The 4,748-nt window shown below is 39.0% G+C and overlaps 1 long non-coding RNA gene across 1 annotated transcript; it reads left to right on the plus strand.

Annotated features, from left to right (window-relative positions):
- The first annotated feature begins 389 nt into the window (after positions 1-389).
- On the plus strand, positions 390-4,498 carry LOC115071229. The gene is made up of 3 exons (XR_003850329.1): positions 390-1,085; positions 2,627-2,768; positions 4,439-4,498. It is a non-coding gene; the product is annotated as an uncharacterized LOC115071229 (long non-coding RNA).
- The last annotated feature ends 250 nt before the right edge of the window (positions 4,499-4,748 follow it).

Raw genomic sequence — 4,748 nt, forward strand, 5'->3', positions numbered from 1 at the left:
TTCTAGGGGGTTCTCCATGTAGAATTTTTCTACAGGATTGGTGGTGTTTGGTGGGGACATAGTGTTTTGGCTTTCTATTTTATTATTCTTTCACTGTGTTTTTGGCATGTGAATTTCTTTTGTTGTTTATGATTCTGATATGAAAATTAACTTGAAGTATGCTTCTCTTTATATTATCCAGGTGCCTAGATCCTTTCTTTATTGACTATGGAAAGCTAGTTGGTACAGGGTTCAGGTTCTCTCAGGTTTATTTTGGAGGGAACTGATGGCTTCAGATCAACTATTCACGGGTAACCACAGAAGCCCAATTCGGGTTCCAGTCAGGTACACTTAGGCTTCCTTTACCATGTGGAGGTAGGATCCAGGCTCTCTCAGGCAGTCACATGCATTGTCAACCCTGTGCTAGAGGGAGGCCAGAGGCGGGCCAAAACTTGGCACTCTCTGGTGGTCTGCTCAAATCACAGTTGTTACACCAATGGTGGTCCAAAGCCACCCTCTCAGGCTGTCTGCTAGGATCTCGGCCTTAGTCTCTCAAAGCCAGAACTTCCCTGGGCCCTTGGGAGGGGCCTCACAAAATCCCAGGTAGGGGGATGGTATTGTGCAATTAGACAAAGCTCACAACCAGGTGGAGGCAGGATCTGGGAACTGTGAGGCAGTCCCCTAGGTTCTCAGGGCCTCTGGTAGTTGGAGGCCAGAGGAAGGCCAGAACTCAGCACTCTCTGGTGGTCTGCTGACCTCTAGGCTGTACTCTGTTGGAGATCCGAACCCACCCTCTCCAACATTAATTTTTGTCAAGGAAGAACTATGTGTATTTAGGAGGTGCAGTGTGATATTTTGTTCTCTACATACATTTTTGAAATTGACTATTAAATTAACATAATTACCACTTCATGAATTTTCCTATTAAAATATATATACTCAAAATAATGTCACAATGTATTTTCGAGACTGAAAACTGGCTGATGAACGCAACTTTTATAAAGTGACTCCTTCAATATTGGCAGTGAAATTTCAAGAATTTGAGAGGCTTGATTTCAATCAAAGTCCTCCCAAGTAATCAGAAGAGACACAATTTAATGTCTCAGGTAAGTATATAATAAACTAGAATTCAAGAAAAGAGTTTCTATTGTATTCTCTTTGAAATTCATTTGCACAATCTAAATATCCCTCAGTCTATTAGTGGATCCTTGTACATTTGTTACATTTACACTGGAGTTCTACTTTGTAGTAATGGAAAAGGAAATCAAGTAATTTGTAGGTCAGTGGATGGAAGTAGACGTGGCTATACTAAGTGAGCCTCAGGTGTCTCCCAATTGTGGCTCCTACCACCAAATCTTGAATAGATACTCAAAGGAAGTGAATTCTGTACGGGCTAGAGATATGTGCACTCACTATTTATTGCAGCACGATTTAAAGAATAGGGAATCTACTAAAATGTCCATTGACAAATGAAAGATTTACTGAAGTGTGATATTTCTGAAGAATACATCAAAATCCACGGAAAAGAGTGGAATCTTCTCATACTTGAGAACAGGATTGATCTGGTGGACACTGTATCAGGTAAAGAAGTTGAAACGCAAGCACTACATGATTTGTCATAAAAGAAGTAGAAAACGAAGAGATAGATATAGATAGTGAGGGTACGATAGCAGTTTACAGTGGATAGGGAGGATGTGTGGTAAATAACAGAAACAGTGTGATGGCTTCATGGCTTAACGCGTCATGGCTTCATGACTTAACTAAGTTCTATTGTTCTATGCCACCACAAGGTGAATAAATTCTCCAACTTACATTTTCTATCTTAAAATTATTAAAAAAGATCAATTTGTATACACTCACCATAGGAAAGGATAAAATTTTGCATGTGGATATATTAATAATAGACTAAATCAAATGACAATGTATATAACTAAGAAAATATCAGGGATAACTCATAAGTATGTAAAATATCATTTCATCACACAATGAAGATTGCGTTTTTGAATGATTTATTTTATTTCATGTGTAAGAATGTTGTGTTTGTGTGTATGTAAGTGCAACCATGTGAGCAATGTCTGTGGAGGCTGGAAGACAGTATAGGAACCCCCAGAACAGGTGTTCAGTACAGTTGTTAGCACCATGTGGGTACTGCAAGTTGAACCAAGGTCCTATGTAAGAGCAGCCAGTATTCTTTACCTCTAAGCCATCTCTCAAGATCCAAGAATAGACTTTTAAAACTCACAATGAACTACTCCTGAACTTCAGCCTTTAAAAGGAAAACTCTTACTTATGCTTCCCTCCAGCCCCACAGATTCTGTTCATGAAGCTAAGTAGAAGCATCAGTGCTATTTCAATGAACAGTTGCAGGCAGAAGAGAGTGAGGCTGGTGGTCAGCTACCAGTGCTTCTGAAAGAGCTTAGTTTAGCTTCTATTCCAGTGGATGAAAACCATCTTACTCTGCCTTCTTTAAGTAAAGAGGTGAGGCAGCTACAGTCCCATGTTGTAGTAGAAATTCTTGATCTTGTTGGCAGGGCAGGCCACTCAAAGGCAGAAAAGCAGATATTTCTACGGGGTCTCCATGTTGAGCTTTCTTCCTGCACTTCTACAGTGACAGCAGACAGTATAACGGCCTATTTTGTTTTCTCAGGTGCTTCTTCCTCTTGTTATGTTGGCAGGTGAAGTGAGTTTTCAGTAAACTGAGAAGAAGTTTCTTGAAAGAGGGAGAAGAGTGTTTATGTATTGCCTGGGAAGAAACTCCCAGAAGGAGGAGAGAGATGGCTTCTTTTCAGGTAAATACATCCAAGGCCTAGACCACATACACTTAATTTCCCTAAATGTTTGGTAGTTTGAACTTGTAATCTTTACTCGTCCAAAAACTTGCTATGTAGGCCAGTCTAACCTGGATCTCACAGAGACCCTAGTGACCTTTTGTCTGGAGTCCTGGGTGTAAAGGCCCAAACCACCATGCCTGGGCCACATTTCATATGTATCACCTATGTAGCATATCTACCTCTCCATTTTGTCCTCCAGTGCTTATGCTTTCCAGCCTAATCCAATGAATTCATGACCAACTATCTCAAAAGTGTTTCTGATATGATAGGTGAAAGTTCAAACATGTCAGTCTTCACTTTCTAAGGAGGATGATTGACTTGAGTCCTCATATGCCACTGTATTGTTGTTTGATCTATATATAAAACATATTTTTGTGGATTATTGTATTACTTTACTCAGTATTTAATCCCACCAACATCACAGGGCTGATGGAATGTGCTGCTGTGTTTGTTGACACCTGTATTCTTTTGTCTCCTGGTAGTTGATTCCCTTTTAAACTGCTCTGCACCAAATACCAGACATTGACATCATTGTTTTTAACTTGTTAGGAATAAGTTTTCTTCTGGTAGTTTACAGAATGAAGCACATGAAAAAATGACATTTAATGCAGAATCTCTCCTTTCATCACTGTTAGTTTTTTTCCTTTCTTTGGAGAAAGAAACCTTTCTCATTTCTTTGCTAAATGCTGAGTTCTCCATGTGGAGATTCTGAAGCAGACATCTTTTTCTCTGTTGGCTTAATCACAGCACTATCTCCTTTACTGGTTATTTCATCCTTAGAATGAGCTCTCTTTATCAAATGTTACACACATGTAGTTGTCTGGTTTTGAAAGCGTATGTGTATGCAGCATTAACATTGTTCAGCCGGCACTGATCTTGCCTTCATGTTTTCGTTACTGTTTGGTGAGGAGCCCTGTACTCAGGCCCTCTTATTGTTGTGTGCATAAGTCAGCCAGTGTGTTCCTTCTAGGTAAATTTAGGTTCGTAAGTGATGATAGAAGAAATCATTGTAAAAGTATTGTTAGAATAATGATGCTCTGATATTTCTGTAATTTCTATGTTACATGCAGGGTGTAGGATTTTCTTTACAAGGATTGTGTCTTCTTGGTGTGGAGGAGAGCACATACAGTTTTTTATTTTCTGCAATGTTCTACTCAGTGCTGTTGGAGAAGGTGTCATTTGTACCTGGGGCCTGGCCTCACTGAAAAGTCTGTAAGGAAAGGGTTAAGTCAGGTCCAGCCAAAGATCATGTTAAGGTGAAAATCTGTGTTTCAGATAGGACTAAAGTGCATGGTTATAAACATTCGAATTTATGAAGCAGACTTATAATCATTGTAACTTTACATCAGATAAATATATACAACTGGTCTTACATGTTACTAATATAGGAGTGAAGTGCAATTCCTGTGTTGATGGCTTAATTTATGTGCTATGCTCCTTAACACCATAATCTTCACAAAAACTTGGAGGGTCTGATGCTATTCTTTTTTGCACAGAGTTTGTGAGTAGATTATTCTTCATTCAGATTCATCATTTAATTCAGAAGGCATTTACTAATTATCTTTTTCTTTCTTGGGTCCAGTACCCTGTTTAAGCGCACATGTTATAATTGTAATTTTTCATTTTAGGATCCATTGACATTCAAAGATGTGTCCATAGACTTCTCCCAGGAGGAGTGGGAATGCCTAGATTCTGCTCAGAGGGCTTTGTACAGGGAAGCGATGTTGGAGAACGACAGCAATCTGGTGTGCATAGGTGAGGAGATTTTTCTTGGAGAAGTTTTTACTATCCTTTCCTTTGAAAGATTATAGTCTACTTTGTGCATGTGTTAGTTTTGCTAATTAAGTCTTGGATTCTTTAAAAATTAGTTCATGGGAATATCTGGGAATCATGAAGAACATGTTTATGTTTTATCTTTTCTTTCCATTTCCACTTGTT

This window comes from Nannospalax galili, unplaced genomic scaffold (genome assembly GCF_000622305.1).
Source record: "Nannospalax galili isolate Female #2095 unplaced genomic scaffold, S.galili_v1.0 scaffold3559, whole genome shotgun sequence".
In the NCBI taxonomy this organism is placed as follows: domain Eukaryota; kingdom Metazoa; phylum Chordata; class Mammalia; order Rodentia; family Spalacidae; genus Nannospalax; species Nannospalax galili.